At 46.7% G+C, this 27627-nt stretch overlaps 1 protein-coding gene across 4 annotated transcripts in view; it reads right to left on the reverse strand.

Annotated features, from left to right (window-relative positions):
- TJAP1 (tight junction associated protein 1) overlaps positions 1-18449 on the reverse strand; it is a 40321-nt gene extending 21872 nt beyond the window's left edge. The window contains exons 1-3 of one of the 4 annotated variants that reach the window (XM_059841297.1): positions 18300-18449; positions 17217-17291; positions 625-685 (exon numbers count right to left, since the gene is read on the reverse strand). The gene's annotated coding sequence lies outside the window, so the exon portion shown is untranslated. Of the gene's footprint in view, positions 1-624; positions 745-17216; positions 17292-17772; positions 18025-18299 lie in introns of those variants that run through there. The other 3 variants (XM_059841298.1, XM_059841295.1, XM_059841296.1) reach the window with 3 other exon arrangements.
- Positions 18450-27627: the final 9178 nt, after the last annotated feature.

The following is a 27627-nucleotide window of genomic DNA, read 5'->3' on the forward strand; positions in this document are numbered from 1 at the left end:
AGTATTCCCTGAGTCTCACACAACCCCCAGCAATTAATATCAGCAGCCCTCTTGTTTCAAGCTTTGGTTCAGAAGTTCTGGGCAAATGGCAATCTCCATCTCTTCAGTGCCAGGAACTGAATGTCACTGAGCTGCCCCTCTAGCACAGATTTAATAATGCCAGAGAATGCTCCATTGCTGGACCATTCAATGATACACTTGCCACAATCCACTCTCCAAAACATGCCCTCTGTCTGAGACTCCCAGTGATGCACAGATGGCTGACACACTATGCAGTATCTACATAGTGGGACAATGGAGCAGAGCACATTATTTGCATTATTTACAGAGGACAGATGGAGAAGTTGCTACAGTGACCTAGCCTACAGAGCATCTGCAATGCTGAGGAGGCGCTAAGTCCAGCTCTAATGCTTGCAGGTGCTGACAAAAACAAATTCAAAAAATGAAACGGCTGTTTACAGCAGTCAGCTTTATTCTGAAATGCTATCACTACAACCACGCTTGCAGAGTAATTCACATGCCAGTTTTGTTCCCATAAAGCCTTACCAGCAAGCAGAACACAAGATGTATTGACTAGATTTATCCTTTTCAACCAGAAAGAGAACTGACATCTGCAGTACTTACTTATTCCTTGGCCATAAGTTCTGTATGTGTGTAAGTCACCACATATAGCAGGTGGCACATACTGTTGGGAGACAGACCAGGAAGGAAACAGCATCAAAATTGGGTGACGTTTATTTCAAGCTAAGGATGAAGAAAAGTAGCAAAATTCAGCTCAAACCTGCTCAGCCATCTGATTTTTTTCAAACATTAAACATTTGTGCCAGGTTTTAAGATGTTGCTTTTGCTGACTGAACAGACAGGACACTAACCACATTGCAGGCACTTTTATTGGTAGGCAGAGGACAAAACTTAACATTACAGGGGTCTCACATCTGCTCCAGACAGGAAAAGACCTCATTTACAAGGAGGATCAAGCTACTTTAATTGAACACTACAGCTAGGAATGACCAAGTTGTACAAAGGCTCACAATGATCAGTTCGCCCATCCTCCACCAACATGCACCACAACAGGCTCTTTCATTCCATGATCACATGGCTGCAGCCAAACATGACAGACTGTTCAGCAAGTAATAAAAAGGATCAGCTTTTTCCCCAAGGTCTTGTCTACATATACACTGTACTAAATTAAATTGACTTAGAAAATAATATAAAGCAGTATAACGCTCCTGGGCAAATGTCCTTAATTCAGTTTAAGAGCACTTTACATTGAAACAACTTAAGTTAAATAGGTAGATACAAGACACAAACTAAATTAAGGATGCCTGTACAGGAATGTTGCACTAATATAACCACAGCTGTCGCTAATCTGATTAAGTCAAATCAGTACAACTTCCCTGCAATGGCAAAATCCTTACCGATATTGACGTTAACCCTTTTTGCACTTTTCTACTCCCAAAGGTTTTGTTGTTTTTGTGTTTAGTTTGAGGGTTTTTTTTCCAAAAAACCCCAAACCCACAACACTGTGGCCTCTCTCACAATCAAAATAAGCTAACTACATTATACAAGGTATATTAAGACACTAAAGGTATTGACATTTATATGTCTTGAAAATTTTATTAATCCTATGCCAAATAAACATCATAACAATGCTCAGACCAGTGCAGCTCAATATTTTCTCTACTTTCCCCAAGCAAGATAGAAAAGGTGATCACAAATACTCACACTGTACACTGTTTTCCATACTCCCACACAGCTTTTGCTTGCTGATGTCCAACATTCCTGGAGCAGTTCCGGGAAGCAAATGCTCCCCACTTGCCCATTCCTAAGGGTATGGCTCACCAACAGTTTATGGGAGCAAGCTGGAGTGTGGAGTTAGAGCACATTATCTAACTGCCCCCAGGCACAGTCTCACTACCGACCCTCTTCTACCAATATATGTTCCCTGTTAACTGTAGGGCAAGCACATGCACAAACCAAATCCTAGGTCACAGACCTAAGGTGCTACAAACCCACACTCTAACATCATCTGTCATCTCCTCAGTTCCCACAGCGTTTCCCCAGGAAACATATCTGTCAAAATTAAATTTCAACAATTCTAAAATTAGTAGCATTCTTTCCACTCCTCATTAAAAACTATTCGAACTCTTCCTCCTGGATACCAAAATTAAATTAATCTTAATTCTCTTGGCACTCTTTCATCTCTACCTGCTTTTTCAATTGTGTCTCTTTGAGCTTACCAGTCTTCCTCACACCCATACCAGCAACACAACCATTTCTGTCTCCTCAGGGCCACCTTCTACTGCTGACTCTGAGCTACTATGTGTACAACTAACTTCCTCTTCAGTGCAAATTTTCCAAGTTTAGCACAGACAGATATCATCAAGAATCCTCTCAAAGCCCCTTGAAGAGAGCTAAATCCCTCATTGGCCTTCAGAAACTAAATTGTGCCAAAACTTTGAATAAAGTGGTGAACTGTCACTTGAGTACACAGAGCAGCCCTGAAATCAACCTGAACTGTAAAACTGTAAGGTTTTTTGTTGTTGTTGTTGTTGGTTTGTTTTTTTTAAAGAGCTGTTTTGAGCCCAGATCACATGGCATCAAAGATTGTAGGTACACAAGAGTTTGGCTGCTAAGGGAACCACACTTACATATTTTCGGTTTTATAAGATTTAAACTTCAATTCTCAAAGGGCTGCAGATATATTTTTGCAATAAACTGTTTGGTCTTAAGTCTCAGCTTCACACCGGTGTAACTACAAAGTATGTGGACCCACACCAAGTCTAGGATTCATTGTCACCATAAATACATGCAAAGAAGGTAGGAACAATTTCCTTTCCAGAAGTAGAGGAATTGAGGCACTAGGACAAAAAAACAGTTTTCTGCACTGGTTTTGCATTAAGTTGCAAGTTAAAGAAAAATAGACTCAGCTGTCATAAGAAAGAACTGCAAAAAACAAAAAATCAGCAAGACAGTCTTATTTCTTGCACCTAAAACAAGAATGATCTGGGATAGAAAAGAGAAAGGAAAGTGTGCATGAGTTAAACACCTACCTGACAGCAACTGAGTTGAATAGCTGCAATTCTTTATAAGAACAAATAAAGCAGCAGCCCTGATCCAGTAGTAGAACACTATTTGTACTATACTCAATTTTTTCTGCTGCTGGGGTTTAATCCCAGCAAGAATCGTTTTGGTTTAATTAGCTTTTCCCTAGCAGATGGTCAGATATGAGAGGCAGAGAATGGTACAGGCTTAACTGTTGGGTGATTGTGCAGCTGCATCTGTAGCTGAACAGTTAAGCATGTCCAGGGGTCCAGCTGTAGTTTGCACAACACAGGCCATCTCTGCCATTAGCCAAATGTCAGCTTCCTCTTTTTCCAGATTATGTATCAGTCAGAGGCACATCCAAAGGCAGGCAAACAAATCATATGCAGCTTCACCACCATCCCCTTTCTCAGACAAAATCCTCAAATCTTCATTATCTGGAAGTCCCTCTTTCTTTGGTGACAGAAGCACATTCAGACGCATTGCCATGGGAACTCGAGACATCTCTGTGCTATTCATCAGAGAAGATCTAGCACAGAAATATTTTATGATCTCTCTGGCACTGAATACATACAGCAGTCAGCATACTGAAGCAGAACAAGTGACACCAGTGTTGTGTGAGGACAGCAGTGGGGTGCTCTTCAACCTAGCTGCCTGAACCTCGCATCACCTACAATGAGCAATAACTTGTTGTAAGCTGGCAGGGAAAAGCAGAGCAGCACTGAGAGATGCAAAATGATGTTTGAGGAGTAAAACTATCCAGCCAAAGGGATGAGAGAGAAAATGGGTCATCACAGCCCTTTCCCAAAGCTGATTATAGCTTGGCCCTTTCTCTTCCCAGAGGTTATAATTGGTTTTGCTACTGACTACCTTGCAAAGCAGGATTCCTACCAGGCACAGAGATCTCCCACTTAACCCATGTCACAGCCACTGCCTACTTTAGAGGCTAAAACAAGTATTCCTCATTGGCTTCCACTCAGCCTCTGTATCCAGGCACAATACTGAGTGTTAGAGCATCCACTCCTGTACACACTGGCAGTAGTCATCTCAACAGGCCACAAAGGCAGAACAAGGAGATGGCTTTCAAATCCATGCTTTTGGCTTAGCAGATTCAGAGCCTCAGCCAGGGGCAGGAACAGGCACAAAACTTGTCTCAACTCTGTAAATAATAAAGCAGCATGTAACCCTGGAGCTTCTTCTCTCTTTTTTGTGGTGTGGTCCTGTAGTTAATCTGCCTCAGTTTGCCTCATTTGTTTGGTTTGGGTTTTTTGGTTTTGTTTGGGTTTTTTTAATCATTCTCTTAGTCTTCAGCACCACGGCATTACTGAGAGATTTCATTCTGAGTTCAGTCACAGAAATTTAACATGGCTTAATCCAGCTTAGGAAAAACAAACAGATCCACCCACCTATCTTTCACTGATGACCTCTGTAAAGCACGCAACTGACTGTGGCTCCTCTCTCCCTGTTCCCCTGGGCTCCAGTCAGTCCTTTTAACAGCAGGATCCCAGTCACAGCAGAGGGGACTCACAACTCCACCCCCTGCCCTGCACAGGGAGGCTGCCTGTCACCAGCAGTCATGGGCTGCACTGCTTGTCCTTCTGTACATACTGTAGTGTACCTCCTAGGTTCACCTTCCTCCCTTGGAGGGGGATAACCACAGATTCCCCACTTGTGACCAAGCTGGGTTGCTTCAGCTCTTCCCTCAGACACAACTTCTCTTTGTGGCAGATGAGTCCGAGAGAGTTCCCATTAACTACCTCCTTCCACATCTGTCATCATTGCTAGCACCAGTGCTGTTCTTCAGCTGGAGCTAATTATGAGCATCAATTGTCTCAAGGGGCAATTGCAGCAAAGGCCCATCACTTCAGTTTTACCACAAGGTCAGCTTCTCCAGTGTACTTCACATCCCCTGCCTGGCATTGCTCTTGTAAAACTGAAATGCCTTTACCACTGTTGTCCTTTGGGATAGCATAAGTCCATTTATATTCTAAGGTTAAGGAAAACCACTCCTTTTTAGTAATGCTAAACAGACAACCTCCTCCCCTACACAGGGCTCCCTCCTGTAGATCCCCTATAAGTAAACCCTATGCAGCTCTTCAGAGAGCATGCAGGGAATGAGAAATAGTTGAGCTACAAGTGAAATCACCTACCCTCAAAGGGGGTCTAACTGAGGACTAATAAACCCCAGATATCTTAAAGAAAGCAAGCCATCACATTCCAGATACCTTTTTTTTTTTCAAATTTCAGACAACTGAAAGAGTTAGTAGCTCACTGCTAATCTAAGGGCAAAGACCATGGAGGAATGCCAGCATATAGCCAGGCAGATGTTGCACAGACAAAGTGTTTGTTCAGTATCAACAGTGAGCTGTTCACTCACGCCTTCAGCTTCATGCAGCTGCATGAGTGCGGCTCTGCTGAGTCTGTGACTCTGGACTAAGGAATGTTTCAACTGGACAAACACCACATCTGCTGTCGGCTCAAGGTGTCCAGGATCAGAGCAATTCCCAATTTTACCGTCCAGCCGTAGCAGCGCCTTCTGCTCTCTGTTCCACCAGGGGGAGATCTAGCTACTTGGGAGGGTTACAGCTCTAGCCAGAGGAACACATTGACCGGATACGGGAGCACAGAGGCCTGGATTCCTACAGTCTTGAAGTCCAGAGCAGGGAAGCCAAAACAAGGACTTAGTGACTTTCTCTCCACAACATATTAAAACTCACTGACAGGATAGAAAAAGGCCAATAATCAGCTGTACTTCCTCCTTGGCCAACGTCACATCTAATTCATTCTTATTCGCTCACTCCTTTCCTGGCAACTGGAAAGTGTCAGCAGAAGCAGTATGTTATCCAAAACAAGAGATCCATCTTTGCAGCCGTAGCCTGTATTGCATGACAAAGCTGAAACAGGCAGTATGGCAATGATTATACAAACTTAAATGTTCTAGCAGTAACCTGCCACACAATCCAATTTCAGACTTACTTATATTTTACTACCACCTCCTGTTGCTGCAGGGCATATTGTCCAGTCTACTACTACAGAACAGAGGAAGGAAAATGAAGATTCAGACAACACACTCTCTCAGCATCCAAGCCCTAACAGTCACGTATGGAGTCAGTGGCAACTAGTTTGAAATGAAATGCACAGTTTACATGAAACCAAAAGAGAAGAGAGCCCAATGTGAATAATTTCCAACTGCTTCACAATGCTAAGAGCCTTGGAACAAGTAACATTCCCTTAAACACTTATCACTGAGATCCAGCTTTGAAAAGTGATATAGCCTTTCGGCAGGGAGGGTGGCATGGACCTCTTTGCAGTGAGCTCTGCAGTGACTCATGTGGTGAGTGTGGCAACAGCTAAAGAGCAAAAACTAAGCTATAAAGCCAGAGAACTTCTGAGAGCAAATTCTTTCTTTCCTGCTACTATCTAAGGATGGCAGTAGGGAGGTCTTCTGCAGAAGACTAACTTTAATAAGGAAATGACTGGCAGATCACAGAATTTCAGGCTACTAGAAATTGCCAAAAAGGAAACTGCAAAAGATCCAAGCAAATGGGGTAATGAACAGCCCTGGGCTTACCCAGAACACAGAAGATGGGCTGCCCATAATGACACTACCAAACCTGATCACGTTTCCCTGTCCCGGGCAAATGAAAGACTTCTATAGAGGACAAGGATGGCTTGCATGACGGGTGCATAGCAAACTAGTGACCATTTCTCAAAACAGATACCATGTCAAGGATCCCAAAATAACAGCTACATCCTTATCTGCCATCCTTCAGCAAACTTCCTGTCCTCAGCTCTTGGGGTACCAGCTAGAAAGATTTTCTAGAAGAAGCTGGAACAGAACATTTACCCACTGACTGGGGGAAGCACTCCTGCCCGGGTTAAATCCCAGAGCCATTCCATCTCCAGGCAGACATCTCGTGTACTGAGCAGAGCTGCATGGCATGAACCACTCAGTCATCTACTGATTGCCAAGAGCACACAGGCTGCAGGGGGGACCAACCAACCTTAATTGGCCTTATTGGTGTAAATTAAACCGTACAACACACCCAAGCAAACAGTCAGTTCCTTTGGAGAAGCAGGCTTGAGTTATTTTGCTGCAGCTATAAAGGAAACATTGCTGCTAGGACATGCCCCTGGAGTGACTGTGCCGCTCAGCTCTCCCGGTGCATTCCTGGGGTTGTTTAGCATGGATTCAGCTCCAGCCTTTCCACAAGCAAAAAGTCTGAACCCTGAATGCCATCTGCAAACATAGCCAGACTCCACCTCCTGCATGCCTGCAGGCCACCAGGTGTGGCCAGGAATGGCACAAGCTACACACAAAATACACCTTTGATGTGGAGCTGAAAGCATGTAGCCACGGGGCATGAACAGCACGCCGCCCGCCGTGCTGACTCCCACTGCAGGAATGCGGCTGCAACCACAGGCCAAGGAAGGCAAACACATTGCATTCCTCATCAGGCAGAGAAGGAAAACAAGTAGCAAGCCCACACACCCACCCTGCTGACACCCGCCATGCTCCCTCCCCACACTGCCTGCACAGCCACTGTCAGGACCTTAACGACAGCTTCAGCCCCTAATTCACTTGTGTGAGGGTCGAGTTCTCCAGGCAATTTCTTGAGCCAATGGGACAAGAGAAACAGCAAGGCAGGAGAGTTCTCAATTGGGCATGCAAGCCACAGGGAGAAGTGCTGCCACCCGGGCTGGAAAGTAGCCACAGTCCAGGGCAGGAACAGCTCTGTGCACTAGCTGGGGAAGGGAATTTCCCTGACTCTTTCTATAAGACAAGGGACAAATATAACACTGAGACCTCTTGAGCTATGGAGGCAGGGCTGAATAAGAAGCTGACTTTGGGCAACAGGGATGCTTGGAAGGATCCAGGTCTTTTTCTACTCCTAGAAAACCACCCTACCTTAAGTCAAGAAGCTTTTCTGGGATGGAGGCACTTCCTCATTACCCTAAAATCCTTCTGTAAATGCTTGTCTCCACTGCCCACACACACAGATTTGACCTTCACGGTACAACATTCTTCCACTACAGCACTGACACCAGGTCATTTCACTGATCAAGAGAAGACAAATTTAATGTACAAATACCCAAGACATCAGGTAACCTCTTATCTCAGAACCTCATCATTTTAGAGCTGCAGAGACTCTGTGCTCTAGTCAGAAAAAACATTATTCCTCCTTCATACGGCACTCCTACAAATCCTAAAGTTTTCCAAAGAATTCACATTCTAAAATATGAAGTTACTCTGAAGGATGCCTCAGATGTGAAACTGTCAGCAGAATTCTCAAGACTATATTGTGAACTCCCCACATTGTGAAACTGCACTTACTCTGTGCAACACAACTAAACAAACTAACAACCCACTCCTGAAAACCTCAAAAATCCGTCCCAGTGTAAAGGACTAACTCTGAGACTCAATAGCCAATGGTCTCTCAGCACCAAACAGGAAAATCAACACTCTCAAGGGCACTGAAGCAAGAGTATCTCTGACTTGAACGTAACAGATACGAAACAGTGTCAGGAAATTCAGAGAGAACCAATTACGGGCTGAAACATTGTAACCTCTAGGGAACCTCAAAGGGGAAAGGTCAATGTAGCCATAAGCTCCAGAGACATACCCATGCATCTAGCAGGCTGCTGGAGCAGGGATGATTTATAAGGCTCGCGGCCCAGCTGCTCCACACCCCACATGTGCATTTCAAGGCCCTCACAGAGGCAAATGATCTGATATTAAGTAACAAGACCAGACCAGACCGAGGTCCAGTAGACTTTCTCATGCCTGCTAAAATTCAAGGCCTCAGGCTACCTGTTCCCTTCATAAGCCGCAGTAGCTCCAGTACTTGGAAGAATGAGGCATGGAAGGCCAAATTTACCAATAGATGTATATCAGAAGATATAAATAGAAGCCTGGCAGGATTTACAGATTAGGTGTCTAAATCACTGCATGAAGGAGAATGGGATTCTCCCCTTCTAACCACTCCATACCTCTCCAACCCCAGCCACCAAAAGAAAACCCATTTCAGACAGGACAGCAGCCCCTGCTGTTCTATACATTGCCAAGGGCCATTCCTGTGTAATCCACTTCGATGGTGATGGCACCCAAACTCCACAAGTCTCAACAGTGCAATCTGCAATGGCTGCAGCTCTCACAGAATGTAGGTCTGCCTGTTTCCCAGAATAGGAGCTGCCTCTACAGCCTCTCCTCTCCCTTCCCCCACTACATCTTTACTTTTCATAGACTCAATACTGTTTCAAGGTACCCTCATCTTGCCACGGGTGGGTGGGTGAGTGGGGGAAAGGGGCCCTTTATAATTGTAGTGTTGCAATCTGCCAGCCCGGCCAGGCAGCCTGTTCCCGCCTGCACTGTATTAAATACCTTATAACTGATTACACCCCCATGGGGCATGATTAGCAGTCTTCAGAGAACAAAGTCTACTTTCATAAGAATAAGAACAGACACGTACTGCTAACCTACTACACAGCTGGGCAGGTGAGGAAACAGGGAAGAAAGGAGGGTGTGGGGGGGGGATGAGTTAACTGTACTAACTCTATTCCTCCCCCTCCTATCCTGGCTGAGTTGAGATTTCCACTGCCCTGAACAGCAGTACCCCTCAGACCCACACAACAAGATTCACATAACAAAAGCTCATAAACAAACTGCTGCCCGTAGAACTCAGGCAAAGTCCTAACCTGGAGAGACAGGGCCCCGAGGCAAAGCAGATTGAGCTTTGCTCTGGGTGACAACAATTCCTTCACATCAGTTCCCAGCGAAAGGGAAGGGTGAATTCCAACTTCAGTATCAAAAACACGGAGAAGGTGGGAAAGCTCAAAATACGATCACATATCCACGCCCTCTCTAACCTCTGTATACATCTGAAAGGTCTAAATAAATAACAGCAAAATATCTAATTCAATCTGGAGGTCAACAGCTCCCCAGGTGATGATTTTTTTCTTGGGGAGAGAGAGGAGGTAGCAAAGAGGAGGGAAGCCCTCTCCATCTGAGATAGGTAATAGGGATCCCCAAACATACACAATCCATATGCATTGCTGCAACAAAGAACCAGCTCAATGGAAACTCAGCCAATCTGACATGAAATGACCTACAGCTCATTAGAAAAGTGCCTTCCAAATCTCAAAATACCCACACAAACAGCCACAAATATATTTGGTGCTATCTGGCCTCCATCTCAGCAGATGGAGCCTTTCACCAAAAGCAGCAAGAAAAATAAGCCTAGGATCAGCCCGTTCCAGCTACTCTCCCCAAACCTCCAACAGACGTGAGAACAGCAGAAAGCTCCAGGAACATGGTCTTATTTGAGAGAAAAGCCCATGCAGAAGCTTCAATAAAATAGTAAGAAGTCTCCTAATTGTGTCGTATTGGAAACAAACACCTGTTTTACCCAGAGACCACCGTCTTTGCCTGTGGCCCCATGGATGCTCATGGTACAGTCCGGAAGCACTCACATTCAGCTGATGCATCTGGAGGGGACACCCTGCTGACACATTCCACCTGGATTCTTACCCAACCCACCCAAGAAAGAATTCGTTAATGAGTAACCAACCCATCTGAAAATTATCTACTCATAACTGCTTTACTCAGCAGCTGGTCCTTCAGCCAGCACACAGATCTCTGAACCATACTGTCTAGTCCCATCTGTACAGCAAAACCTGCATATTCTCTTTATTAATGGAGGTACCAATTGACTTTAGACTCCAATGTACTTGCCATTGATATAAAGCATCAATCCATTTAGAATTATACTATCAAACAGATTGTGCTTTCAGGGTTTGGATAAATGGAAGCTTTCACCATAAACATGAGTTAGTCATTAGAAGCTAAAGGAGGTAATTTAAATTATCACAGCCAGCACAAAAATAGTTTTCCTTTGGGAGCTGAAGTTGCAAAGCTGTAATAAATCCAAGTGGCACAGTAAAACTTCTTATAAAAGTTAAAGCTTAAAATTAGTTGTGAAGCCCCAAATGGCCTTGCATATCATTTGATTCTGCTACCGTGGGCTAGCAAAAGGGAAATCACTCTTCACACTGTAAAAAAAACCACTGAAAAACTTTATCATCCTTCAGCTCCTAGGAGACAGAAGAGGTAGGCTTACATTTTGTGTCTCTATATATATGTGTAAAATACATACAAATAATAAATATATAAATAAAACATTAAACCCACAGAACTAACAATGACTTGTTCAACGCCACACAGTGCCGGGCAGCTATCAATCAGGCTTCAGAGCTCAAATTGGAGCATTGCAATCCAACGCTCTCTCCTGGCTGCTGCACCCTCACAGATACCCTGTACCCACCCCCATTCCCAGAGTAAATTGCCTTCCACTGGTGAGAAGCACTCCTGCTATTCCAATACTGGTATTCACCACCAGAGCAAGAGACCCTAATTTAGCCCCGCACGGGCCTTCTGCAAACTGCTAATCCCCACTCCACAGCTGCTTTTCAAATGTACGGGCATGAGCAAACCATAAACGATTTATGGCGCGTGGCAGGAAGACTCCTGGCTCCCTGCGTAGGCGGGGTTTTGGGACAAGATCATGCTTGGACTAATGTTTATATTGCGAGTTGTCAGTCAGGCAGTAAATCACCTCTGGAGCTGCACAGTAGTACAGCCCCATCCAGCTGGGGCCTTGACGACACTGAAATCTGTTATAGTTATTTCAGATACACCTGGGGACCTATTTGCAAAGGCATCATCTAATCATGGAAAAAATGAACGTTTATAAATAGAATCTACCAAAATTCTGCAGCCCAGCAAGGATGATTTGCTTTCAGGAATCAAACCAAACTGGTACAAGACGTGTGCCAAAAATGACTCTCCACATCAGTCATAGAAGAAATTGGATTGAGTGCCTACACAGATATCTAATAACAGTGTTTCTCTAGCAAAATGCAGTTACCTGAGAAAACCCTTCTGAGCAAAGTCTTCATTTCCCAGTATTCACATAACTGTAGTGTAAGCAATGCTTAAATTCAAAAAGGGAAATAAAGATATTCTGCATACTTTAGTGCACAAGACACTTTCTGCTCAGAAAAATAAATGTGCTTTAAGGCAGGATGTAAGCTTGAAGTCCATCCTCAAGAAAGGTTACTTAAAACAACTTAATTTTAAGCCCAAACATCCTGTCATTTTACACTTTTCCCCCCCCATTTTAAAATGCTTTTCATACAATATACTGGGTATGAATCTCCCACAGATAAAAGAGAAGGGAGAAGAGTTCTCCATAATGAAAAAATCATAAATAAAATACTCAGGGGAAAAAAACCCCAGAACAGCAGCTTTAACTGCAATCACTATTCAGTTGTAAGAGACCAGATTTCAACTCATCTCCCTAGAATATTTTTAATCTTCCTGCTGGGCAGCAGCAGAGTCATCACTAATGAACACTAAAGCTGCAGGAGGAAATCTGATGCAGGAGACAGAGCAGCAAGGCATCTTTGAGAATTGCAGAGAGCTTGTGAAGTAAGACACATGCAGGTCCAAAACCAGTTACTCTGAGCAGCATATGCCAAAATAATGGTCAAAAACCTTACAGCCACAACAATTATCTAATTATTACCTTGGGAAAATAACTTATATTCTTTTGAAACAAATGCTATAAAGTAAAACTCACCTAAGGCTTTTTATGAGCCTATGTGTAATTCCTCAATAGTGAGACTACCTTATCTGTCCCTTTTGATTTCAGAACCATTTGAGCATGAGTGTTACATTAACACAACTGGACAACTGAGACTTTAACACAAGAGTAAGAAAATCCAGTTATGACTCCTACAACATCCCCAAAGCCAGCTTTATCACAGAGCTAAAATTCAAATACAGAGCTCAACCAAAGACATAGAAGTCACTGTGGGACTTCCAGGTCTGAATTTGCTAACCCTTAAGAAATCAGAAATTTAAACCAGTTCTCTCTTGCCACCAGAAGCTGGTCAGATACTCTCTGCCTAAAAATCAGTCTAAGCCTTGTAGGACAACTTACTTTCCAATCCTGACCATTTCACTTTACCAGCAATACAAAACTTCAGTGAAAGTCAGTAACTGTTTATTCTCAGCTGTTAGCCCTGCCACAAAAGGGTTAAGGACATGTGCCCTAAAGCACATGTTGTTCCCAAAGAAGCCCATAGGGCCCATAGAGGGATCTTGCGCTTCTGTCTCTGAAAATATACAGACTCTTTCCTTCAGTTCCCCTTGCATTTAGGCAAACATTACAAACACACAGCTTTTTATACATATCTTCATGCCACTGCTGCTTATCTTTATTAGCCTACACATCAAATTGAATTTATACCTACTTGCAGCACTGATGATTCTCCTGATCCTCAATAGATTGGACATGAGCACAGGACACAAACTGTCTTCACAGACATTAGTACACTGAGGCTCATGTTACAGCATACCAGAACTCACTTGAACAGCCTTAAAGCCCTGCCTTTCAGACACTTTACAGACCAAAGTCCACACCAAGACTGCAACGTGGAGAGGCCAAACTCCACACATTCTTTCCCCTCTTACACACAAAAAGAAGCAGCAAGTGCTCTGCCTGACCACTCAGCATGAAATGATAATAGCTGCAGTCTCCACATTTATCAGTAAGACAGTCCTCCTCAAGGAACCGCACTATCTTTCCACAGACCCTGCTCTTCACCAGGAAATAAAATCCTCAATCCTCAACTACCAGGACTAATCAGAGCAGCTGCAGTGCTTTGTGGATTTGTTCTTTGGTTGGTGATTTGGTTTTTTTTTTCCCTAATGCAGTTACCACAAAAAGCAAGGTCAGCGAGCAACCTAACATAGCACATAAGTGATTCAATACCTTGCCCCTGACACAGACCAATACATTAAGGTGGTTTAGTAGCTGAACCAAGAAGCCTCAGTGGACAATTATGGAACACACTGCCACTTCTTCAAACCTTTACCTGTTAAGAGATTGGATTAGGTCTGAAAAATACACCTTCTAAAACAAGTTCTTTAACTAAAGCAAGTCTGAACATTTCCACTCCTAAGTGCTTGATCTTTTCTGAATCCTGCTCAGCTCTTAGCCTCAGTGCTATTATGTGGTAGTGAATTTCCACAGATTAGACATCATGTGAAAATACCTTAAAATCATTATTCAGTTTGATGCCTATCAGTTTCACTGAATTGCATTCACCTCAACAGAAGAATACATTCCAGCTCCTTTACCCCTGCACAGCAGTCTTCCTCAGGCTTGGCACCTAGCATTGTTGAAAAGCAGAGGAAAACTGAGCCCACCCAAGTGATGCTTATACTGCATTCCAACCATTGCAAAGCTATTCTCACACTCCTACATGGTTTTCCATGCCATTTCCTTCCTAAGAGCAGCTTGTCCCAGGAGGACACTCTGGAGAGGCTGGCTCGTGTCACTCCAACGACGAAACATCCTGCAAGCTGCTGCTTTTGGCCCTCTCTGGCTGAGCAGATTTGGAATAAAACCATACATGAACATCCTGACAATGAAGAGAACGGTTTCTGAGAATGGAACAAACAACAAAGTAAAAAGGAGAAAATTGTCCTAGAAGCCAAAAAGATTCAGGCAAGGTTAGACGTGAGCAAAACAAGCAAATAGTTCCTGGAAAGGCAAGAACAGTGATGTCTCAGAGTGCCCACTAGCCTTGAACAAGGCAGGGCCTGATTTGCACTCCACAGCAATTTCACCAGGCTACAGAATACACAAGACAATGGATCACACAGAGGTCTGCTTCATTTTGAAGTCAGAGCTTAAAATACCCTTTTCATTTCTCCTCCACTGAGCTTTACTAAAGCATTCAACACCACAGTATCTAAGCATCTACACACTTAGGGGTTCATCCTCAAATCCCTAGTAAGACTGGTGTTAGTATTTTCCAAGCAAAGAATAAAGAGTAAGAAACAGTAATGATCTGAACACAATAAATCTGTGGCAGAAATTAGGTATCTTTCTGACCATAACATCTCCCTTCCCCTCCAACGAGCTGTAAAGGTATTTCAACTTTAAAAAGTAACATTCTTCCTCCTACAGTTACAGACTCAGCCAATCTAGATCTAAGGAAAAGCCCTCAGGTAGGGGAACTGGCAGGGAAACAGGATGGATGATTTCATGCCCTAAGGCATTTGTCCTGTTTGCATAGGTTACACACATAGTTCCTTTGCAGTCCCGCGTAAAAGAATCTCAGAGAGGATGTATTTACCCAGTTACTAGTGATCTGAAATACACACAGCTGGCTTGAATGCCAACAAGCACTCTCTCTCCAAAGCTCAGGGTGTCATACAGAAAGGAGATACCTTCCCAACCAAAAACCCTCAAGAACCCTCAAGCAAGGAGATGAATATACCCAGTTTCAGGACTTTAAATTTACTCTCAAAGCATTAATCAAGTCAAATGGTCAAGAAAATCTGCTCTGTTATGAGAATTCCAGATCCTGACAAGCCCAGTAAAAAGAGCAAGATGAACCAAAAAGGTGTCAATCCAGATCGTCATTCGTTAGCAGAGGAATCCCACCCTCAATCTGTATCACATGCAGGCTCATTTGAGACCTCTACATGTTGCATTTCTCCCAGCAACACAAGGCAGAGAGTTCTGTTGTCACTCTGTGCTGGAGAAGCGAGGCCCGTGACAACAAATACATAACACAGTAAATTAGTCAGGACATAACCTCCAAAACTGCTTCTTGGGTCTACACTGTAGATGTGGTGACACATGGAAATCTCAGAATCCAGTTTTCAGTAGATTCTCCATAAAACATGGCGGACATTTTAACAGGTTAGGAAGCTCACCTTCAGAAAACCATCAGGCTCTAAGACTCACAAGCATCAAATCAACTACCAAAAAATACAGTTACATTTTACTCATTTTCTTTGCTACCTCTCAAACAGCTTGGCTTTCTTTGCCTTTTTAAAAACACTTTATATGCCACACCAGCTGCCACAAGCCGTTCTTCCAAGCCAGTTCTGATACCATTCAGATCAGCATGACAAACAAAAATCATTTGTCCATCTGACTTGATTTGTTCTGCTCTGAGACAAAAAGCAGGCAGACTTGCAAAAGACTACATCTTTTTCAAGGCTTTAGCCTATCTCCCTGACAAGCTATACCACGACTGTATTTAGGGTGGATGGCAGAGATAAGAACTGAGGGTTTGTTGGCTGCAAAGCAAGTGACTTAGCAGCAGCCAACAAACAACTTGAAAGAGAGTGGAAAAGCATGCAAGGTCATCTTTAGTTCAGAAAGCTGGTTTGGAGAGTGAAGAGGCAACAGGTCTTGGCAAGTAACTCATCCCCTCCTGACCCAATGCCTTGTTAATATTAAAGATGAAGATAACCATGGGCTGCCCTTTGAAACTCCACTGGCCCTGCTGAAATGCACTCACAGGATTTCAAGAGCACTGGGTGCCTGCAAAGGAATGAAAAACTCCTGTTGATATCACAGCTAAGACCTGGTAGCTTAAGCGCTGATTTAACACCCAGAAGCTAAAGCACACTGTATGCAAAGCACTGCGGGGATGGATATAGGTGCTTTCTGCAGTGATCCACTAGGAAGTGAAGAAGAGAGCAAGGAGTTGTTCTAAAGGTGATCTGACAGTGTACAATCAAAAAACCAGCTGCTGGGTACCAAACAGCTGCTCCTTTAAACTGGATCCCAACAGTGAGCTCAGGTACAACCGCACCACCTGTCACCAGAACAGTTAAAATTTGTGTGGAAAAATAATGTGGTGCAACAAATAACCTGACAGAACAGAGGGCCACCAGAACCACCTAACTTTGACATTGCCATTATTGCAAGAGCAGGATCACCAGAAAGGATTTCATTTGGATTATGGCTGGGCAGATCCCTTGTGAATTATACAGACAGTATGGCTACTTTGGCACTGACATTTAAGATTGCTTTCCCAGATGGCATGTCAAGAGCACTGGTTTACATCTTTAATTGAACTTTTCTTTCCAGAAGCTCTTGCTGAATTTCTCAGGGTCACTCCCATTTCACTGACACCCCATGCCTCTCAATTCTGGCAACACAGGCCTACCATGATGCAGAGAACACCACAAAGAGAGCCACTGTTTCAGGTATGTGGTTCATATGTTCTCAAAAAATTCGAGTAGTGGTACAAAAAGAACACAGTCTGACTCAGCATCAGCTCATTCCTGGCTTTCTTACCTGCTGTCTGAAGATTCAGTAAGGATTCATGGCTTCATTTTATCTAGGCCCTTTATCCCAGTTCCTTCTCTGAATCTGTAAAACAGAAATGCATAGCTCTGAAAAGTTTTCACTGGCACAGAACTATCTACCTGTGATGGATGATTCTTTTCAGTAGACAAGATCCACCTGGCATCTCTCAGATCTAGGTCTTTCTCAGCCTTGCCAGATTTGTGTATCATTTGCACACCCTGAAGCCTACCAATGCAACCTCACGTACACCCAAAAATCTGTGTATTAGCACTTAATTCTTTACTCCACTCTAGACAGAGTGCTCAAGCTCAGAGCCAGAAGCAGTACAGCATTTACTGTTCACCTGTTTTCCTTTAAAGTCCCCCTATGTTCCCAGAGGCTGCACACTGGTTCTACAGGGGGAAGCATCCCTTGCACTATAGGGGACGTCCAGGCTGGCAGACAATTTCCCATTAACCCCCGCCGAGTATGACACCAGAGGAATGCTGATTCTTCCCTTCCAACCCTGCCTCTCTACCAGTTACACTCCGGCTCTTTAACACACCTGCTGGCCCAGACTTGTTCCGCTTTGCAGCTCCTACTCCAGCAACGCTCCCTGCAGAGATACTGCTTTCTCATCCCCCACACCACCTAACTCTCCATCACTCAGAAACAGCTACACCCTGCGTGGACCAGGTTATGCCTGCCGATCCTGTGCCTGCGCTGCTCCCTGACACGGGTCTCTCCCCGGGAGGAAGAGCTCCATAACGCCCTGATGACTGAGGCAAGGGCATCACCACCCTTCCCCACGGAGACCGTCCCTTCCCTGGGGTCTCGCCGTCCCCCCGCACCCGGCCCCCGCCCCGCCTGGCTGACGCCCCCCCGGCCACGGTGCGACCCGCCCGAACCCGCTGTCCTCGGGGAACTCTACAATTCCTCGCCACACACGTGGACAGAAAGGCCCACCCCGCTCGCTGGGCGCCGTCCGAAGCCCGCAGAGGCCCAGGAGCGTAGAGGGCCCCGCCCGGGGCTTCGTCCCCAGCCGGTCGCGCTCCCCGCTTCCCGCCCCCAGAGCCCCAGCTCGGCTCTGACCCGGTCGGGCTCGGCTCCACCAGGGGTCCCAGTGACTTTGCGGCCGGTTCGGCCCCGGTTCGGCCCCGCCTCGGGCCCGCCCCAAACTTTGCCCCCGCCCGGCCCCGGCCCCGCTCTCTCGCCTCAGGCCGCCATTTTGCCGCGGGGCACGCCGGGTAATCCGGCGGAATCCCCACGTCGTGGCGCGGCTGCGTCATCGGATGGCACGCGCGGCGGGCGGGGCGAGGCGGGGCGGTCCCGGCAGCGCGAGGGGCGGCGGGACGGGAGGTGCCGCCGTCAGTGCCGGGGGCCGGGAACCGGGAACCGCTCCTGTCCCTTCCCGCCTGCCCCGGGACCTGGGAACACCCTGAGGGGCGGCGGGATGGGAGCTGGGAACCACTCCGGTCCCTTCCCGCCTGCCCCGGCACTTGGGAACGCCCTGAGGGGCGGCGGGACGGGAGCTGCCACCGTCAGTGCCGGGGGCCGGGAACCGCTCCTGCCCCTTCCTACGCGCCCCGTGGTCTGAGAAACGACCGGACAGCCTGGGGCATATCCCAGCCTGTCGCTAGGGAAATAGAAACCCAACCGTGGGAGCAGGTGGAGAGGGAGGCAGAAAGGTAGAGTAGTAAATGGAGAAACCCACCCGAAACCCTCCAAGGGCAACTGTCTGCTTCTCAAAGGAGAGGTGCTGAGGACAGCGTGTGCCAGGCAAGAGCTAGTCAAACCCTGACACAATTTGTGAATGTGCTTTCATTTGCAACATCTTCCACTGCTTTGTTCTAGTCTTGGGTCTTTGAAAGATCAGTACATTTTAATTTCTAACCAAATAATCCCATTTATTCAACTCTGAGTGCAGACAGGTACTTTTTCCATTGCTTTTCATGCCCAGTGCATAGACTTACTCACCCACTGCTTCCATTCGTGTTATCCTTTCTTTCACAAACATCTCATGAAACATCTGATGATTCATGCAGTAAACAATGGAGCCTAGTTCTCAGGAAATTTGCCCAGTTCAGAAAAGTCCTGACAGAACTTACATTATGTTCTTCAGCGTACTACTACATTTACAAAGCCTTCAGATTTACATTCAGGTAGTACCAGGCTCACAGTACTTCAAACTCTGCCCAAATGGTCCCCTCTCTTACACAATAAAAGACAGGTGCTCAGCAGGACCCCACTTCCATGACCTTGGCAATATTGTGCAAAAACGTCTGCTGAGTGCCCAGCAAGTGCCGTCTGCACCACACCACGCGTCAGCCAGGGATATTTCAAGAAAGCCTTCGGTACTTGTGCCCCCATAAATTCTCCAAATCCTCCCTGTGCTGGAGTCAGATGACAAGCAGAAGGACAATGGCTCCAAGAATCCAGGCTGCCCATCTGCTCTGCACTTCCAGATTCTTGCTTCCACAGCGCCAGCTGATGAAATTTTCATAGCTGATGAGGTTTCTCATTTCCACCGGCCCTTGCTGCCCTGGAGCCTTCACAGCTGTGGTCTGTTCAGGTTTCCGTGGGTGAGCACTGATGGCAGCAATGATTAGAGTACTTTGCTCTCCTTTAATGATTTGTCAGAGTAGGATCTTCAAACTTTTCTCAAGTCTAGGTGAAATAAGCCCTGAATGAAGAAGAGAGGCTGATTTTCAGACAGTCTTGTCATTTACTGCTTCCATTAAACTCAAATCTTCTCAAAATCAGATGTCAAGGTCAGACCACCAAAAGGAGACAGGAACTCAACCTGGGCTGGCTGAGCACCAGTCACCTGCTCCAAGCACCAAAAAACACTCTTCCCTCAGATCCCGAAAGCCTTGATTCCCAATCCCGCTTCCTCTCCACGTGCATCCGCCCTGCCTTTCCCCATATCCGGTATGCCTGTGAGCTGGATTCACCATTGCCCTGAGCCCAGAGATGTGACATGATGTAGAAGCATGACGCTAGGTTACATTAGATTCATTTATATAACACCATTAATACCAAAGTGCAGCTCCCTGCTAGAGCCAGTTGCTCGCTAAAGCCTCTGAAGTTCAATTAACAAGCACCAGGTAATCTAACACTTGACTCCCAATAATCCTTTTATTTTAAGGGGCCTCTGGCGGATGTAAAGCCCTCAGCAAACAGTCCTGGAAGTACATTTGAGATTCTCTCAAATACCAGCTGAATTTATGACCCTTAGTGAAGAGCAGGGAGGAATCTCTTCAAAATACTTTCCAGCCAGCAGCACTTTATATAGACCCTTGTAACTGAATAAAAGGAACCCCTGGAGGGGCAGGTGCCACCCTGTGGAAGGACAAATCCCTCTGATGTGCCTATGGTCTTGGCTAGTGAAAAAGGAGATGCCAGAAATAATGTCTCCCCACCAGAAGAAGGCAGTGCAAGCTTGGTCCTCTCAAGTTTTCCATCAAACCTGGTCAAGTGAGGAAGATGGCGGGTGCTGGACAGCCCCTTGGAGGCTGTCACCTGCCTGAGAGTTGCAGTGGTGAAGGGACTCCTATGAAATATTTGCCTCCTCAGCTACTTCTCTAACTCCAGTTGCACAGAGGATTCCCCAGCAGACATCAGCTGGGAAAGCCTCATAGGCAAAAGATGTTTCTTGGATGGATGAGCCCACCAAAACCAAAAGACCTGAGACGTAGTTTGAGCAAAGTTTTCATTTTGGGATAGGCCAATACAAGAGGAGCTCAACACCCAAAACTAACAGCATTTCAGGAACAATAAGATCAGTGAAATACTGCCAGCCTGTGACAGTCAAACAAGTCTGTGGATGCCGAATTGAACAGCCAAACACATTCTGCCAGTACGCCTGGAGCATACACCTACCAGACAAATACAGCCAACCAGCCAATAAAACAGTTGCTAAAAACATACCCACGTGTATAGTTCAGGCCATCCCACCACGTAAGAGTGAGGGCTGGGACTCAATTTTGAGTTTAATAGAGATTCAACCCTCAAAAAACCACTGGAGTCTTTTCACAAGCAAACACGTTCCCCAGCATCAGTGCCTGAAGAACAAAACAGTGCTGACCCAAATCAACCCAAAATGCTGTCATACAGGACTGCCCAAAGGCACCCACTGTGGCTGGGATGTATTTGTGCTGGGCACTGCGCAGAAAGACAAGCAGACACAATATCCTGCCCTCAAGTCTTGAATCTCTGAATCTTTTGAATCTCTCTCAAAGCACCTCTGTGAATATGAAAGGGAAGATGAAGGCAGAACTGGGGAGCAATGACAAAAATCCACCATTGCAGCACCCCGGTGCTTGGCACAACTCGGTGGTTTCATGCCATCGCGGCTTAGAGCAGAGCACGACGTACAGCTCACACTGGTATTTCAGACATATATAGGGGCACTTATCCCCAGCCTCTGTGCTTGAAGGATATGCTGCACATCAATGCTTTCCCATTACAATTGCTGCCTCTGCAAGTCTTCTGTATATTTATAAATGAGTGTGTATAAAAATAGAATTAAATAAATATATATCAGTGACCCCTACTGGCCATTTCTAACTAGCCACAAAATTGTGCAGCCACAGTGAGCTCTTGCCTCTTGCTGAGGTGCAGTATTTCGATGTGAGGCACAGAGCCTGGCAGTGGTGTGTTTGTGCTCTTTGCACTCACTTTGTGCTGGCTGCATCACTCCTGGGGGCAGGCAGCTGAAATCGGGATTTTCTGACCTCAAGTATTTGTTTGTGGCATCCCACTCATTTCTCTGCTCACCGCCAGCTCCATGCCACGATCCCAGCTCTCGCACTGAGCCCTGTACAGGTGCCTCCAACTCTTACTCTGCACAGTTGCAGGGCTCTGCAAGGGACCAGGTATTGGGCTGTGACCTTATACAGGGTATTTTTTCCAGAAAAATTCAGTTCCCAGCTGGGATCCACACCACAGCTCCTCACGGTCAGCTCCCTACAGAAGAAGCTGCCCCAGCACTGCACAGTTTCTCCTCCCAGCAGCCTCACCTTAGCCCCACCAAAGCTCACTGTAAATTTTTCACCCCACTGGGTGCTAAATCCAGCATGAGTGCTGCTGTGCAGCAGAGACTGAAGGGCCCTCCTGGATCGGTGATTTATGTTGGTGAAGGAGTGGAGAGAATGTGCCTGACAGGCAGGATGGCTGCTCCAATGCAAGGCAAAACCCTCTGGGAAGCAAAGGCTGGAGTCTCTGTGTCAGCTTCAGACCAAGACTCAAGGGGCTCTGCCTCCTTTCCCCTTCGTCAAAACTTGTTTAGCTTGTCATGCTAATAAAGTGTCTGAAATGAACTGAGTTAAAAGTATGTGGAGAGGAAGGGGGAGGATGTCTCCTGGAGTGTATGGGGAGGTGGCAGAGGGCTAGGTGTAACACCAGCTCTCCTTGGTGTGTGCAGGCAGACAGGGCTTCATCCAGGTTTGGGCATAGTGCTTGCCATGTGCAAGGGGAGGACACCTCACACTGGGGTGCGGGGGTTGGCACTTCACCACGGTACACAAATGGGGAGGGAGTAGCTGATCCCCGAAGCCCTTTGAGGCTGAGCAGGGACTCGTGGGCTCTATCATGTGGACACACATGGCTGTGTGTTGTCTCTCAAAAAACCCTTCTGTGTGGATAGCATGCGTCTCCAACTCACAGAGCCTTTTTTTTTTTCCATGAAATCTACAGCACTGCTCTCCCCGTGGAGCTCTTGTTGTTTATAGGGACGGGTCCAGGCAGGCCAAGGAGGAATTACCTTTCCCTAGGACACGCTTGGTGCTTGGCTGAGCACACTGCTTCTCCGCTTCACGGGAGCTGCTGAAGGCCAAGGAGACAGTCAGTCTACAATTAGCCTCCCTCCCAACACTCGTCCACATCCCCTGGGGCTGCTAATTATGGACTCCTCTGCAGCCAGGGTTCAAGTCTTTCTAAGCACAGGCCACAGTTTCATGAAATGACCTTGACATTTTCTGCAACAGGCTCCCCTGCCAGGTTTCACTGCAAACACCACAATATGCCATCCCCTGTAAACACCCTGGAGCAAGCTCAGAAGCAAGCACCGATAAAGCACAAAAGATTTGCTTCAAGAGTCTCCCATTAAATGCTTGCATGCTCCTGGTAAGATTAGGACGTTTCATTGCTAGAGCTGCCAGCTGGAAAGGCAAAGGGAGACTGCATAGCTGGAGATGGGCTTTGAGGCACCCACAGATGTGTGCCAGCAAAGGGAAAGCCTGGCAGACATCTCCTTTCCACTCCCACCCTTCCAGACCTCCTCCTGGCAGCAGGAGGCAGTGGGGGGAATGAATACACCCCCTGAATCAGTGCCCTTGGAAGAGCCCTGACATTAGCTGTTGTACATGCACCCAGAGGGAAACCAGAAATCACAGGGAAAAACAAGATCATACTCCTTCTCATGAACTCCTGAGGGTTTTTTGAAGGGGGTTTACTCACCCTTTTGAGCTGTGGGGATGCAGGTAAAACCTCTTTTCTCTAACTGCCCTCCATCTATACATCACTCTCTTTTCCCCCCATTCAAGTCTAGGTATTTTTCCTCTAATATGTAATCTTTCTTTTTAAATTTTTTTTCCCCTGGTACCTTTGTCTTGTCTTGAAGTACTGAGGGTGGATTTGAGGAATCTGTATCTCAAAATAACGTGTGACTTAAGCTTACTCTTGCTGCTCCTCACAGCAGGTTTGAAGGCTGTCAGGTACTGAACTCAGGTCCATCACAATGACACATGCATTCTCCCACACTCAGAGGATCTGTTTTAGTGGAGCAGTCCAGCAGGCAGTCAGATTTTAGTCACTCCCAACAGAGCAGCTGCCTGGAGGCCAGTTGAGAGTGCAGACCACCCCTCAGAAAGCAGCAGCCCTGGTGATGAGAACTCCCTGCATCTGGCTCTGAGAGGAGGAGAAGCAAGCTGATGATCAGAAGCTTGGATGGAGGCTGTCGCTTGGCTTGGAGCAGCTGGGAATCACCTCTCCAGGACATCTCACAGGCACCACCAGGGCATCCACAGAGTTCATCCTGCCTCGGCCATGCTAATGGTTAATGTGTGAAGTGGGTATGCATGGATGGTGCCTACCCATGCCCAGCATCCTTTGTCTCCCAGGGTTGGGCCTGCGTGGCTCAGGGAAAGTACAAACATTGCTCTGCACAAAATTACTGCAGAATCTGCCCTTGCAGAAAGCTGCTCCTTATACCATCGCCTAGAACTCATCTTCAGTGCCCTGGAGCAAGATGGTTTATAGCTCTTTGGAGTTCATTCCTATTTATTCTCATTGTCTATATAAATGTCTAGTCAGGTTTTTTTAATGAATGCCTTTTCTTGTTACCCAGTGGCGATGAGTTCACTGTATCATCAGTGTTTAGGATGAAAGTAATTCTCCCTGTCATTCATTTGGATTGCACTTTTTTCTCATTTTGCCTTATATCCTGGCAGGTCACAAAAGGAGGAAATAAAAGAAGCTCATGCCAAGTCTAGGCAGTGTTCCCAGATACTCTGGGGTCACAGGGACTGTGATATTGGACTTGGGCAGCATTCCTGGAGGCTTTGGGCAAATACAAAATACATCTCGGGGAAGCCCAGGATGGCTACTCTTCGTGCAGTACTGGAATGTAGGAAGGTGAATCCAAGGGCAGCTCCCATTCCCTGAGGTACCCCTTGCAAAGCCACCAGGCCAGGGGAGTTGGATACTTACAAGTGGCATTTCTGGTGGTCTCAGCCTAGGAAGATTTGAAGAGTTTTTGGAGGTCTAACTGCACTTTTGCCACCAGAGAGCAAAACTTGAAGCAGGGTAACACCAGATAGAGTCACCAAGACCACAGCTTGTCCTTTTCTCCATCATTCCCCAGTTATGCCATCAGTTCTGCTGTTGAGTGCATGCATCGCTGTCTGCCAGCCTGGCCATGCTCCACAGTGTGGCAGAGCGTCGAGATGGTGCAAATAGCAAGAAAAGAGCCAGGAGGTTTTCTGCCTTCAACTCCCACCCCCTCCCTGCTTCACTTTTGCCTGCCCCCTCCACTTCCCTGCTGAAGGCACAAACACCTACTGCCCATGGAAGCTATTTCTAAGCAATCCCGGGCATCTGGGGAATGAGGCTCTGAACAAATATCAGAGCGTGTGTGTGCAGAGAGTGCACACACATGCACACACACACACACATGCACAGCCACGGTGCTGCTGCAAAGTCAAATATAGACCTTGTGGAAGGGAAACAATGGCTGGGGTTGGGTTACATGGCTGTAGGGCCAGCGAGTTGCTGTTTGTTGTGGGCTGGGGTGGAATTGGAAAAGCAAGGGGGGTGGGATGGGGGAGAACATTTGTTTTAACCTAGAGACCCCAGGCTGGTGCTGTGCGTAAGGCGGAGAGGGTGACCCAGAGCAAGAGCTGAAGAGGATGATTATTTGAGTTGGCAGCTCAGAGGTGTTTGCAGCCTTTCTCCAGCTTCTTTGTGCTGCTTTCCTGCCTTTCCTGAGGAATTAGAGTGAGCAGGAAGGGCTGAATTTCTCTGGGCTTCTGCACAGGGAAGAGTTTCTGCTCTGGAGAAGGCTTCTTTGTGAAGGAGAAGAGGCAACATTATCTGTTTTCTCAACCCACCATCTGCTTCTTGTCCCTGATGTCTGGCTGCCTCCAAGGTGCAAGTTCCAGACTCCGGAAGAAAGGGAAACAGCTTCAGTTGGTTTTGACAGGTAATTCCTCCCTCTGTCTGTGAGTGGTGACCATGTGTTGGGATGATGGTGGGGGAGGGAGTCTTCATCTAGCATGCATTGGAGGGAAAACCACGACAAGACTTTGCTCGAGCTCCCACTCCAGGTCCCTGCTTTGCAAGATTTCCTTCACTGGAGGGAAAAGCCATGGGGGGACTCTTATGGCTAGGAAAAAATCCTTCCTAATTCTGATCCAGCAGCTGTTCCATCTGAGACGCCTCTAGGGATGGCACGGCAGGGATCAGAGCCTAGTAGAGCAGGGTCTAAGCCAAGCACAGGAATCCCTTCAATGCCCATTTCTTGGGTCTGCAAATAGAGCTGCTCTGAATAAATAGTACTGGGCAGTCCACAGACTGACACAGTGAACCTGAGACACAGGATAGTGCCTGGGTATGAGACTGGAGCCCTTCGGTGGGGAGGAAGGAGTGCACCTAAGGTCCATGTTGCATGAGTCTCTTTTCCCTCCTCTGTATTCCCCTTTTACTCCCATCCATCCCTGACTGCTTCTCTCTGTGATACATTTAAAGCCAAACCTCAAGTCACAAAACACATTTCCTCAGATATCCCACCTTCTGAAATCCCACCCTGGATTTTGTTCTTCATTCCCTTTCCTCGGAGCTCAGATCTTCAGTAACCAACTTTATCTCCTCAGCCTGGACAGCCCTCACTTGCTGGTACAGCTCTCACCTCCAAGAGAGGCAGCACAGGGAGACCCACGTGTCCCATTCTGTTGGCTGCAATCTAGCCCCATCTCCCTCTCTCAGAGCGTTCGTGCTGTGGGCGCAGATACTTACGGATATCGGCATGTGTTGGGGTCCCTCTGCAGGCCCCCTCCTCTCTGCCCATTTAAATGCACACACGGCATCCAGAGGGCTTTCTCAGGCACCTTTAAGCAAGGGAGGTTTAAGGGCACCGGGGCATGGCTGTGCAATGACGTTGCAGCGCAGTGCAGTCAGGACCAGGGCAGATCCCAGCAGAGGAATGTGGGAGCAGATGAGGATGTTGCAGGAGGTGGTGCTCTATCTGACACAGTTAGTGAAGGTGGTAGGATGTCAAGGAGGAGGTGAGGGTGAGGCTGAGCAGCCTACAATCAGTGTTGGAGGTGTCGCCAGTAAACTCTTGGCCTCCAACCATGACTAGCAAAGAGTGCAAGGCAGTGTTGTGGCTGTCAGAGCAGAAATGTGGATCATTCCAGATCCTAGAGCTGCAGTGATGGAAGGAGAGGCTGTCTGGTTTTAAACCAAGTACTAGAAGATGTGCTTCGCCCCCAGCCTTCCCCTCTCCTTTTGCTGTAAGCTCCAGACATGGTAGGAATCAGGGCTCAAAAGCAGGCTGAGCTGGCTGTGAGGGATCAGGGGATGAGAATGGCTATAGAATCACAGGAAGCATTTCAGGACAGAGCTGGTGCACACCTGTCTCATAAATATCCGAAGAGCTGATGAAGCAATCTAAGCAGGAGGTTTGGACTACTCTGCCCCTCTGTCTGTGGGTGATAGAGACAGGAGGAGGAAGAGGGCAAGGAAAGGGGCAGGGCTCCTGGCTGACAGGACAGCAGGAAGGAGGCAGGAAGCAGGCCGCTCCTGCAGAGGTAGGCAGGGTGATAGGCTCCATTTTATGGCTCAATCATGTTGTGTTGTCCAGGCATGCCAAGGATGAGCAAGGAAGGGTCCCTGCTCAGAGCTGGCAGAGACCTCGGCTTTG

The sequence above is a fragment of the Haemorhous mexicanus genome, chromosome 3 (assembly GCF_027477595.1).
Source record: "Haemorhous mexicanus isolate bHaeMex1 chromosome 3, bHaeMex1.pri, whole genome shotgun sequence".
NCBI classification, from domain to species: Eukaryota; Metazoa; Chordata; class Aves; order Passeriformes; family Fringillidae; genus Haemorhous; species Haemorhous mexicanus.